The 13797-nt window shown below is 43.4% G+C and overlaps 1 protein-coding gene across 2 annotated transcripts in view; it reads right to left on the bottom strand.

Annotated features, from left to right (window-relative positions):
* Nucleotides 1-13350, bottom strand: part of SOAT1 (sterol O-acyltransferase 1) — a 108415-nt gene extending 95065 nt beyond the window's left edge. Inside the window, exon 1 of one of the 2 annotated variants that reach the window (XM_029618112.1) lies at nt 13037-13350. The gene's annotated coding sequence lies outside the window, so the exon portion shown is untranslated. The remainder of the gene's footprint in view (nt 1-13036) is intronic. The other variant, XM_029618113.1, reaches the window with a different exon arrangement.
* Nucleotides 13351-13797: the final 447 nt, after the last annotated feature.

Below are 13797 nucleotides of genomic sequence, written 5' to 3'. Positions count from 1 at the left end.
GCAGAAGAAGAGCATCCAATGGCACTTCTGTAATGTTTAGCCAATTCAATGCAGAATATTATTGGGTGCTCTTGTCAGCAAGTTGGTTTGAATGGTTGGGTCAGAGGTGGGAAGCATAAGTAAATAATTTTTCTCTATTTTCTACTTTTCCTTCCTATTTTGTTCTCTCTGAGGGTGCTGCTACTTTACTTGGTATTTTGTTTAGCTTTTTTTATTTTAGTTTTTCATTTTCTTCTTTGCATTTCTTTTACTTTTCTGAATTTTAGGCACAGGTGACCTGGGCTCCTGGGATTTTTTCCAGCCCTGGATTGGTAACTCCTGGCACACCAAAAATCCAATTTTTTGAATCATTTATTACATTTGCCAGTGTTCTAAGTGAATAAGCAGCTGCAACTTCAGCATGCCTGGGTTTACCATTCATTTCAAGGATGAATAAAACATTTCATTGCAAACGACTTGCTCTCATTTCTAACCTTTGGATTTGAGTAACTCATTTGTATAGCACTCTTGTATCAAAAGAGCAGTACGAGTAAATTAAGGATGCATTTTCACCAAGAGGGTGGTGCCCAGAGCTCCGCCAGAGGTGGCAGAAGCCAAAAACAGTAGCAAAATTCAAGCATGTACGGGACCAAGTGAGACCTGCGAGAGCACAGCAGGAACTGTAGGTAGAATTGGCAAAGTGGCTGGACCAAGCGGATTGTCTTCTGTATTCTATAATGTGCTTGTGAGGGTGCTGAAACACTAGGAGGAGAAGGAGGACCTCAGTTCAAATAGTAAAGCTCCCATGCTTTATTTATTTATTTGTGTCTAGCTATTTGAGTTTAGCTTTGTGTCTAGAATGATTCCTAATTTGTGTACTTGATTGACTATATTTATTGTACAGTTGTCATGTTGAATGAAAGAGGGGATGCTTTCGAAACGAGGAATTTACTAACTAAGTATTTGTCTATTGAGGTTTAGACTTAATTTATTGTAAATTAACCAGCTTTTGATCACTATGAGGCATAAGGAGAGGGATTTTAATGTGTCTGACCAGGTATGTTTGGTTGGGGAAGAAGAATTGTATGTTGTCTGCGTAGATTCTGTAAGTTAGACCAGGTGTGGCTAAAAGTTGACAAATTAGGGTAAGATAAATGTTGAATAAAGCAGCTGAGAGGGCAGACCTTGAGGAACTCCAGTTTCTATATGCAAATGATGTGGAATGATTACGATTGATGAAAGTTTGTTTGAGATTGGTTGGATAGATACGATTTGAACCAGTTATGGACTGTTCCAGAGATGCCTATATGGATAGACGGGTTAGTAGAATTTGGTGATTAATGGTTTGTCTAATGCTGCAGAGAGGTCAAGAAAGATGGCAATGTAGGATGTTCCAGAGGTCGAACCAGCGGAGGAATGGTATCGGTGCTAGAAATTAGTATCATTTCAGTACTGTAGTGCGGTCTGAAACCAAATTGATATTGGTCAAGTAAAGATAGTTGATCAAGAAAGATGTTAACTGTTTTAGGACTACAGATTCCAGAATTTTTTGGTAAGGAATGGAAGTGAGGAAATAGGTTGAAAGTCAGCAAATTTGGATTAGCATTTCATTCTTCGGAAGGGGAATTACGGCTTGTAGTTTTTAGGTTATGTGGTAGGTAGCCATTGATAAGAGAGGAGTTGACTATGTTGGCTAATGGGAGTGCAATGTTTTCCTTAGTTGTTTTGAAAAGACTGAAAGGGCAAGGTGAGAGAGGATGAGTGGATGGTTTCATTTTGGAGATGATATTTATGATTTCAGTACTTGCGACAGTTTCGAAAGATTCCCAGGACTGAGTTATTACAGGAGGGTTATTATAGGAGGAGTAGGTGTTGGGTGCATGGTGAGAAAATGTGGCGACAATGGTTTGGATTTTTGTTCAAAGAATTTGCCAAACGAATTGCAGAATTCAGTTTGAGTCTTTATTGGGGTTGGTAATGGATTTCACTAAGTTCAATAGTGTTTTGGGATTGTTGTTTGATGCTTCTATACGTGATGTGTAATAATTTTTTTTAGCGTCATTAACTGCTGTACGATATAGATCAAGTTCTGTCTTATACAAAAGGAGATTGCTGTTTTTGTTTTTTCTCCATTTAGTTTCTAGGGGGGTGTAATTTACATTTGTGGATTATAAGTGAGTAGGAAAACCAAGGTGCGGATTTATTTCTTTTGGCTTTTACTGTATGTAGAGGAGCAATGTGATCAAGGGTATTCAGTAATGAAGTGTTTCAGTTAGTTACCAATGCATCGGGGGTCATCACTAATGTTACTGTTGAACACTGGGATAAACGTTTTAACAAACAATTCAGGATCTATGTGTTTACACTTTACTAGCAAAGTGGACGGTATTTTGGATTGAGTAGTTGGTTGATTAAGTTGAACAGAAACATAAGAACATATGAAATTGCCATGCTGGGTCAGACCAAGGGTCCATCAAGCCCAGCATCCTGTTTCCAACAGAGGCCAAACCAGGCCACAAGAACCTGGCAATCACCCAAACACCAAAAAGATCCCATGCTACTGATGCAATTAATAACAGTGGCTATTCCCTAGGGGGTACATTTTTAAAAAAAGCACGAGTGCATACTTTTGTTCGCACACTAGGCGCAAACAAAAGTACGCCAGATTTCAATAGATACGCACGTAGCCGCTCATATCTTTTAAATCTGGGGTCGGCCCGCGCAAGGGGGTGCACATTTGTGCACCTTGCACGCGCAGAGCTCTGCACGCGCTGCCCGTTCCCTCCACCTTCCCCTATCTAACCCGCCCTACCGGGCAGTCTTAACTTGCGCGCGCAGAATGTCTGCTGGTGCGGCAGGCACCGACACCGGCCGCTGTGTCAGGGCACTTGGCCACGCCCCCAGACCGCCGCCACGCCCCGAGCCAACACCACGCTCCCTGGCCACCCCTTTTTTGCAAGCCTTGGGACATACGCGCGTCCCGGGGCTTGTGCACGCCGCCGAGCCTATGCAAAATAGGCTCAGCGCACGCAGGGGCAGATTTCCTCAGGTTACGCGCATAACCTTTGAAAATGTGCCCATAGGAAAACTTGATTAATAGCCATTAATGGACTTCTCCAAGTGTATGATGAAATGGTCAGACCATGGTATAGGTGTGATTGTCATTCTATTAGTCATATGATGGAAAGTTCTGATATTTAGGAATATAAGGTCAAGCGTACGACCGGCACAGTGGATCAGCGCTGATGACCCCTTGTTCTTGGAGCTTTTCATTATATAGAAAATGCTACCTTCTAGTATCTCTCTGAAGCCTGCTAGATATTTGAACATTTATAGAAAAAAAAGAATGAAAAAAAGGGGAGACGTGATATACAGTAACTTCAGCTCCTTCATTCTCTCAGTTTATGACTTACAATGCACCCCTTTGGTGATCCTTCTCTGAGTTACCTCCATCTTATCCTTTTGTAGTCCAGAACACTACACAATACTCACGGTGGAGTCTCTACAGGTTTCTGGTGAGCGCTAATATTACTTCCTTCTTTCTATATGATACCTCTCTTTAGGCACCCAAGTACATCAGCAGCTTTCCCGACTGCTTTGTTCCACTAACAATATACCTTGAGGTTGTCCAAGATAACCTCCAGATGACTCTTTTTGTTTGGTGACTGCTAGTTTTTTTTTTCCTCCAAATCCTTTGATTTCTGCACCCAAACTGCATGATTTTGCTTTTTCTGGGATTAAAGCATAGCTGCAACACCCAGGGCTTAATTTGTGGGGGAGAGGCCTGGAACGCAGTCCTGCCACTTCTTTTCAGATACAAGAGGCAGGGCAGCAGGTAGGTTCTGCTCCAGCCCCTCCCTTCCAAGCAGCCTGCAGGGAAGAAAGGAGGAGATGAGATGGGAGCAGAGAACAGCCATTCTGTTTCTTAAATCAGCCTCACTCCTATTCTGCAAGGGGAAGGGAGGGGGTGATCCTGAGCAGATACACAAAAGACAAGAAATGAATTAAACACAAGTTTCAAACAGTGAGCAGTAGTGCCCATCATTAAGGCTTCAACCCAAGTCTTGATGAGTGGTAAGTACTGCTCACAAGTTTCAGACTTGGGCTAACTCAACCCCATTTTTATGTCTATGACCCAGGGCTTAATTTCTGGCAGAATGACCCAGAATGGTATTTTAACCAGCTTTTTTCCAGAACCAGCAAAGCAGCGTACAGCAGTTTTGGCTTCTGCACAGAAACAGAGCATAACCACTGGTGGCACAGATCATTTCTGATTCCCCAGCCCCTGGAGGAAGCACAGCATAGCGTTTTGGAGCTGCTTACCCCGAGATGGGAAGAATCACATGGACTTTATTTCTGCATGACGTCCCAGTATAACTGAGGCGGCTGTGAGAGAAAACAGCCAAGGCTGAAGAGATACGGGAAGAATGCCTACCAACCCCACCGTTTCTGCCACTACTAGGTGGGTCAGCTTCCCAGACCCCGCCCCTCTTTCGCTGGTGACCACACTGAGGGGAGGGGGGGGGGGGAAGGGGCAAGAATGTGAGTGAGGGAATTTGAGGGGGCAAAAGAGCAAGTGATGGGTTTGAAAATGCTGCACAATGTGAATGAGGGATTTGGAGGGAGGGACTGTGAAGTGTGAACGAGATAGCAGTCTGAGGGAGGCAACCCAGACTGGAATGGGGGGGGGGGGGGGGGGAAGAGTAAATGAGTGAATGAGGAAAGCATGCAATGCTAAGAACATAAATTTGCCATAGTAGGTCAATCAAGCCCAATATCCTGTTCCAACAGTGGCCAATCAAAGTCACAAGAACCTGGCAAGATCCCAAACAGTAAACAGATAGTTATTTATTTTTCTACTGTTTAATCACACAGTTTATTGACTTTTTCTCCAGGAACTTATCCAAACCTTTTCTAAACCCAGCTACGCTAACTTCCTTAATCACATCCTTCGGCAATGAATTCCAGAGCTTAACTCTGTATTGAATGAAAAAGAATTTTCTCTGATTTGTTTTGAATGTGCTACTTACTAACTTATGGAGTGTCCCCTAGTCTTTGTATTTTTTGATAGAGTAAATAACAATTTATATTTACCCATTGTATTCCAATCATGATTTTATAGGCTTCTATCATATCCCCTACCCCCCTCCCCTTCAGCCATCTCTTATCCAAGCTGAATAGCCCCTAACCTCTTTAGCCTTAGCTTAGAGAGGAGCAGTTCCATTCATTTTACCATTTTGATTGCCCTTCTTTGTGTTTTTCCAATGCAATTATATCTTTTTTTTGTTTTGTGAGTTGTGGCACCAGACCTACACACAGTACTAACTATAGGGGCGGCTCACCATGGAGCAATACAGAGAGGCATTATGAATTTGCTATTTTATTCTCCATTCCTTTTCTAACAATTCCTATCATTCTGTTATTTTTTAATGCTGCCGCCACACTGAACTGAGGGATTGCAAATTATTGTCCAGGTCCTTTTTCTAATATGGAACCTAACATCATGTAAACTCAGTATGGGTACTTTTCCCCCCAGTGCATCAATTTTGCACTTGCCCAACTACTTTTTTTTTTTTTTTTTTTTTTTTTTTTAACTGAAACTTGCAGATTACAATGCTTTCTTGGTACAATAGTACAAATATACGTATAACTGTCAAACAATGAGGGATATGTTTATACCAAAATCATTGCTTAGCTGGTCTTGTGACTTTTTGATTGGCCACTGTTGGAACAGGATATTGGGCTTGATGGACCCTCACTCTGACCTAGTATGGGAAATTTATGTTCTTAGCACTGCATGCTTTCCTCATGTATACCCCACTTCTCATAAGAACATTGCCATACTGGGTCCAGACCAAGGGTCCTTGAAGCCCAGCATCCTGTTTCCAACAGTGGCCAATCCAGGCCATAAGAACCTGGCAAGTACCCCCAAAAACTAAATCTATTCCATGTTACTGTTGCTAGTAATAGCAGTGGCTATTTTCTAAGTCAACTTAATTAATAGCAGATAATGGACTTCTCCTCCAAGAACTTAGCCAATCCTTTTTTAAACACAGCTAACTGCACTACCCACATCTTCTGGCAACAAATTCCAGAGTTTAATTGTGCGTTGAGTGAAAAAGAACTTTCTCCGATTAGTTTTAAATGTGCCCCATGCTAACTTCATGGAGTGCCCCCTAGTCTATTATCTGAAAGTGTAAATAACCGATTCACATCTACCCGTACACCTCTCATGATTTTAAACACCTCTATCATATCCCCCCTCAGCCGTCTCTTCTCCAAGCTGAAAAGTCCTAACCTCTTTAGTCTTTCCTCATAGGGGAGCTGTTCCATCCCCTTTATCATTTTGGTTGCCCTTCTCTGTACCTTTTCCATCACAACTATATCTTTTTTGAGAAGCGGTGACCAGAATTGTACACAGTATTCATGGAGCGATACAGAGGCATTATGACATTTTCCGTTTTATTCACCATTCCCTAATAATTCCCAACATTCTGTTTGCTTTTTTGACTGCCACAGCACACTGAACCAACGATTTCAATGTGTTATCCACTATGACGCCTAGAACTCTTTCTTGGGTGGTAGCACCTAAAATGGAACCTAATATTGTGTAACTATAGCATGGGTTATTTTTCCCTACATGCATCACCTTGCACTTATCCACATTAAATTTCATCTGCCATTTCGATGCCCAATTTTCAAGTCTCACAAGGTCTTCTTGCAATTTATCACAATCTGCTTGTGATTTAACTACTCTGAACAATTTTGTATCATCTGCAAATTTGATTACCTCACTCGTCGTATTTCTTTCCAGATCATTTATAAATATATTGAAAAGTAAGGGTCCCAATACAGATCCCTGAGGCACTCTACTGCCCACTCCCTTCCACTGAGAAAATTGTCCATTTAATCCTACTCTCTGTTTCCTGTCTTAATTCTCATTTTTCAATGCATATCGTAAACGTTCAATATCTGCTACATCTCAAACTTTATCAAGCCAATGGTCTATCAGAGGATTGTATTTCCAGAAAATGGCAATCATGAATCTGGTGCCAGCAAAATCTGGTCAACCAAGGTTCTGTACTTTTGAGAGATTAATGAACTAGCCCCACCTACTCAGGAGACCTGTTAGTGGCATTATACACACACAGGGAAACCTAGAATATCAGCAATTTCCTGTATAACCTGCACCCAGAAATTGTCTAACCCCTTGCCAATGCCATTACATATGTAGATATATGCTCCCGTTTTACCATAGCCCCTCCAGCATGCAGTGTCTGAGGTTAAGTGTATACTATGATAGAACCTACTGAACACCCGTATTTTATGTAGCAATCTGATCAATTCAACCCACTTAGTACTTATAGAACCAAATATTCTTCCCAACCTTATGATCATAAGTGGTGCCCAAGTCTGTGTTCCATTTCTCAATCAAGTTTCTGCCCATCAAGATACCTTTCTTTCATCAGAAGCATCAGGATCACTAAGATAGTCCGCCATTCTATTCAGTGGCCTTAACGGCGCTGAGGTATCCAGGAGGCCTGCCAATGCTTCGCGCAGCTGCAAATATTTTGCATGTGTGCGGGCTGGTAAGTCAAACTCCTCACTAATACCACTAAAGGACTGGAAGCCCATATCATCCCAGGATTTGGGCAATACTGAAAAGGCCCAGCACTTTCCATTCTTTAGTCTTTCAAAAAGGTATTCCCCGAAACAATAGAAATTCCATACATCAGGGCAATAGGCAATATCACCTCTTCCAGTGTACCTAGAAATCTATGCACTTGGGTCATTGCCCTGAGGGTACGTGCTACAATAGAACTCCCCCCTGCTCACAGTACCTCGAATAGGGGATCCTCCTGGAAGAAAGGACAGTATAGATAAAGTAACCACATCCATCTGTAACCTATCCAATGACACCCAGGGGATATCCATGTGTCTTGCCCAGCACTTAAGACACACCAATCTGGCTGCCCAATAATACATTTTTAAATTGGGCAACACAATTGATGGAGACATTCTCACCTGTTTATATCTCAAAATGAATTTAGTCATGGAGCTATATAGATCAAACACTCAGCGGTATAGGCCCACATTAAATTCCATCTGTTTTTTAAGTGCCCAATCTTCCAGTTTTGCAAAGTCCTCCTGCAATTTTTCACAAGCCACTTGTGATTTAATAACTCAGAATAATTTTGTGTCATCTGCAAATCTGATCTCTTCACTCGTTGCTCCCCTTTCCAGATCATTTATAAATATATTAAAAAGCACTGGTCCCTGTACAGATCCCTGAGGCACTTCACTGTTTTCCCTTCTCATCTGAGAAAACTGACCATTTAGACCTGTTCTCTGTTTCCTATCTTTGAACCAATCTACAACCCACAATAGGGCTGTTACATTTGGCCAACCAGAAGAGGGTCCCGCGACCAGTCGCACTTAATCCCAGGGAGCTGCCAGCACTAAAGACGCCATCGCTGCGGAAGGGATGTCACCGCCATACCCTCCCTGCTGGTCCTCTAGGCACATGGGTGCAGCAGGACTTAAAGCCTCACGCTGGGAAATTGCTGGAGATGCCGGGAGATGATGTCAGAACCGGCTGGGGATTTAAACCCCATCTGCACTCCTAGCTGGCGCCTCAGCATCAGGTCTTCCTACCTTGTATAGTACGTGTTGCTTTCAATCCTGTTTGCCTTGCCTCGTCTAGCCTACCTTAACTCATCCAGCCAGCCCTGTCTTGTTCAGTCAGCCTTGCCTCATTCCTACCTTCAGGATCTGACCCTTGCTTGGAGCTTGACTACTCTTGCCTGCTGCCTGCCACGGACCCTTGCCCAGGCCTTGAACACTCCTTGTTCGCTGCCTGCCCCAACCCAGCCTAACCTCTGACTATTTCTCCTTTCCCTGCAAGACCATCACCTAAGTCCTGCCAGCCCCAGGAACCCAAGGGCTCAACACCTGTGGGGAAAAGGTTGGTCAAAGTCAAGCTCCTGACCAATTGTGTCCCAGGGTACATTTGCCAGCTGTCAGTGTGGGCCTAGGATGTTCGCTCTCCATGTTGTGCCAACCACATCACAGCACTAATGGTCCACACCCCTAACAAGGACATTGCCTCCAAATCCATGACTTTTTAATTTTTTTCAGGAGTCCCTCATGGGGCACATTGCCAAATGCTTCTGAAAATCCAAATACACTACAACCACCAGCTCACCATTATCCACATTTATTAACCCCTTCAAAAAAATGTAGCACAGTGGTCAGGCAAAATTTCCCTTCTGTAAATCCATACTGGCTGTGTCCCATTAAACCATGTATTTCTATATGTTCTGCAATTCTGTTCTGTAGAATAGTTTCCACGATTTTTCCTGCACTGAAATCAGACTCACCGGTAGATAGTTACCCAAATCACCCATGGAGCCCTTTTTAAAATTAGGGTTACGTTGGTGACCCTCCAGTCTTTAGGCACGACGGACAATCCCAATAATAGGTTACAAATTACCAGTAACAGAGATCGGCAATTTCATTTTTTAGTTCTAGCAGAACACTAGGGTGGATATCATCTGGTCTGGATGATTTGCTACTCTTTATTTTCTTAATCTGCCCTGTTACATCTTCCAGCTTCACAGTAATTTGTATCAGTTCTTCTGAATCACCACCATTGAATACATAGGTATCTCCCAACATCCTCTTCAGTAAACACTTAAGCAAAGCATTAATTTAGTCTTTCTGCAATGGCTTCATCTTCCCCAAGTGCCCCTTTAATCCCACAAGTCATCTAACGGTACAATTGACGCCCTCAAAGGCTTCCTGCTTTGGAAATATTTTTTTATTTAAGTTTTTATTATGATTTTTTGCCTCTAAAGCCAGATTCTTTTCAAATTCTCTTTTAGCCTGCCTTATCAAAGTTTTAGATTATTAATATTACCGGAAGTTTATTTGATTTATTACAATATTATACAAAGTAATCAAAGCTTACACTTTTTCCTATTTTTCTCATAATGATCCTTTTTCTAATTTTTGAAAGAAGTTCATTTGGCAAAAATAGCCTCTTTTCACCTCACCTTTTAACCATGCCAGCAGTCATTTGGCCTTCCTTCCACTTTTTTTTGTGTGTGTGGAATCCATCTGGACTAGGCTTCCAAGATGGTATTTTTAAACAATCACCATGCATAACAGAAAAAAAAAAAAGAAAGGTGCAGCACAAAGTTTACATGCCCTTCATTTTATCAAGTCTCCCTTTTGAGAGTGAAATGCTAGAGTTGTAGATTTACTAAATGTCCTCCCAATCATTAAGTCAAATTTGATTGCACTACTATTACTGTTACCTCACACCAAATCTTGTGTTCCACTAAGAGTTAAGTCTAAATTTCTCCCCATTTCAACAGTTCCTGGACCAACTGCTCCATGTAGCAGTAATTTATTTCATCTAGAAACTATCTCCCTGGCATGCCCTGATGTTAAATTTACCCAGTCAATATTAGCATTATTCAGATCTCTCATTATTACTGTGCTACTAAATTTATTAGCTTCCCTAATCTCTGTTAGCATTTAAACACCCGTCTGTTCATTTTGGCCAGGTGGACGGTAGTGTACCCCCACCGCCACACTCTTTCCCACCACACATGGAATTTCCATCCATAAATGTTCAGCAGAATCTTTGAATCTCTTGCAGAATCTTTATCCTATTGGAGTCTATGCCATCCCTAACATTGGCACCACCCTTTCCCCCCCACCCAATTTGATCCACCCTATCACTGCAATCTAATTTGTACTCTGGTATAGCACTCTCCCTTCCTTCCTTCCCTAAGGATGCAAAAAGGCTGTGTTTTTTAATTCCAGATTCACATCCTCCTCCCATCTGAAGAGACTGAGGAGAGCAATCTGTCCCCATCCCCCAGGACATCGGAACATCATCAGATTCCATCACAAAGAGAAGATCTGTGCTTTACTGGTCAAGAAGGGAGAGGAGGCAAGTTGGAGAAGGTAATTTTTTTGGGGAGAAGAAATCAGTGACTATTGGGGAAGAGGCAGCTCAAGGACAAACAGGGATTGGGGAAGGGGTGAGACTTGGTGATTCTAGGACTCCAGGGTGGGGAGGAAAAGAGGAATACAGAGGGAAATCAGAGAGGGAATGAGCTGAGGATGGAGGATCACCAGGGCAGAAAGGAAGAGGAAGACAGAGATAAAAGGTCTCATTGAGCACTGATGGGCAAAGCATGGCTGGTGATTGAGCACTGGTGAGGGCTGGGATTGGAGGAGGAAGAGTGTGAAGAGCATGTTCATGTGTGTGTGTTTGGGAGAGAGAAAGTTTATATGTGGCCCTGTGCCCATTCCCACCCCTCCCCCTCCTCGAAATCACACCTAGCCCTGGATTTGCTCCTTCTGTTCCTCCCCAACCAATCCACCACTGCTCCACAGTTCCACTTCCTTTTTGTCTTTAAGCCCTTGCTACACCCTTGCTCATTCTTCCAATTCTTTAGTCCTTTCATCCTAGGATAGCTGTCCTCTCTGGCATATCTATTATGTTGAGACATTTCATATACAAAGATGCACTTCTAATACTGCCACGTTGCTACTTATAAAGACAGAGATGAGGACCGGGTCAAGCACGGATCCCTATGGCACTCCCATGGCCATTTCCCCTTCCACAGAGTGCACTCCATTGACAACCACTCTGACTCCTGTTACTCAAACAACTTTTCGCCCAGTTTATTTATTTATTTTTTTTTTAATTCCTAGACCCAAACCTATCCTGGGGACATCACAGTCCATCAAGTTTTCAGGATATCCACAATGAATTGGCATGAGATAAATTTGCATATCATAGGGTCTCAGTATATGCAAATGTAAGTTTTATTGGCACAGAGTGGCCATATCTACTGCACTCCATGATCTCTCTATTCTGATCACCTCATTAATCAATCAAGTTTCTTTGGCAAGCTCTTCCCTTTGTGAAATCATGTTGTCTTTGATCCTGTAATCTACTGCTGACATTCAATAATGTTTCCATTACTCTGCCCACCACTGATGTCAAACTAACACGACTGAAATTTCTTGGTTCCTCCTTGCTCCTATTCTTATGGAAAGAACTATATCTGTTCTTCTCCAGTCTCTTGGAACTTCTCCTGTTTGAGGTGGTAAGTTTTACAGAGCAGTAAAGGGGTTCAGTCAACTTTTTTTTTTCTCTTTCAGTGTTCTGCGATAGAGCCCGTCAGATCCCATAACTTTACTTTTCGTTATGCCAGTACATACTATTCTCTCCTGAGTAATGCGTTCACATCACAGTTCATATGGCTTTTCGCCAATGATTATTTGTAAAATACTAGCAATAAATCAATGACATACGTACGTAGGGAAAGGACATAGTTAAAATGTATAAGAGTTACAAAATAGCAAACAGAAGGCAACAGGTTGCAAAATCCTACTCCCCGAAAGACAATACAGAGTAAATACAAAAGGGAAGTGAACACAAAGCAGGGAAAGTACGAAAGGTGCCAAGAGGGAACACAGAAACCAAGGCCTGGGGCAACAAATGGCTTTGTGGAAAAATAAGGCTGAAGGTGAGCTTTGACGGCAGAGAGCGTGAGTTTAACAAAGAAAGAACGAGGATGAGATCCAGAGGTTAAGTTGCAGCACAAGTGAGGGCAGGAGGTACTAGACGATGTGAGGACAAAAGGAATAGAGAGGGCTAAAAGGGATGAGGTCTAAGCAGAGCTCTGGCAGGAGAAATCAAGAGATGCCGGAATGTAAGGAATCTGAATCGGACATGGACCCAGAGAAGGGTCTCAAGAAAGGGTCCTGTGTCCTTAGAGAGCCATCCCCGGCACCCTGCGCGTTATGCGGAAGCCAAGCGCAAGGAGCAGTCACACTCCGCTCCCGCCTCTTAAAAACGGCGCTATAAACGCAAGGCACCGAACTACCACCATTACCGCCCGCCACCCTCCTTTCCCGCGAGAACCTTTACTACACGAAGCGCATGTGGCCGGCGAACTCCGAACTCCCATCCACTCCCCTCGGCCTGGGACCTCGCAGACAGTGCGACTCCCCTCAAGCCGGGCCTTACCTGCGCACGGGGCGGTATTCTCACCGTCACTCGCTCACTCCAGCACGGGGAACGCGTGCTAGACTGGAGTCCACCGCCGCTCCTTCCGCCCACAGCCACTCAGCCCGACTGCAGGATTCTCTGCCCCTCAGATCCGCTCTATGGTCCGCCCCCCTCTAGGAGCCCGGGGGACGCTCTGCCCTTCGGCTCTCTCTATGGCTTCCTTCCCTAAAACGAAGGAAGGACAGGAGCTGTGCTACGCTGTGACTCCTTTGTTCTTCGCAGTCAGTAAAGAGGATCTCTCTTTATGATATTTTTGGGGAATTAACTTTATAAATCCAGGGCTGGACACTAGACTAAGCTGTTATGCACCCTCCCACATCCCGTCGGACTCCGCCCCCTCCATTCTGTAGATCTGTCACTTAAGAGCATTGCTCTGGTAACCGGGGGAAGCCTGTGACGAACAGAAACCCCGCCCCCGGAGAGGGCACGGATACCGAGATACCCCTTGAGCTGGAGTGTTGCTGCAAGGAAGGCGAGGCCATTCAGGAGCCAATCGGTGAGGAGCAGTGGAGACAATGACGCGTTTTGATAGAGCTTGAGAGAGTAGGAGGAATGACACGTGGAATATTCATTCGCCTGTTTCCTGAACTAGTCACGTGCATTTTCCTCACAAGGCTGACATAGCAGCCATAAAATATTCCTTGGTCTGTCAAATGGTGGAGGATAAGAGGTATCAGAGAGAACCTTTGGAGAACATAAGGTATGCCACGCTGGGTTAG

This window comes from Rhinatrema bivittatum, chromosome 10 (genome assembly GCF_901001135.1).
Source record: "Rhinatrema bivittatum chromosome 10, aRhiBiv1.1, whole genome shotgun sequence".
In the NCBI taxonomy this organism is placed as follows: Eukaryota; Metazoa; Chordata; class Amphibia; order Gymnophiona; family Rhinatrematidae; genus Rhinatrema; species Rhinatrema bivittatum.
The sequence above is the reverse complement of the archived record's forward strand: the minus strand, read 5'-3'. Positions and strand labels throughout refer to the sequence as shown.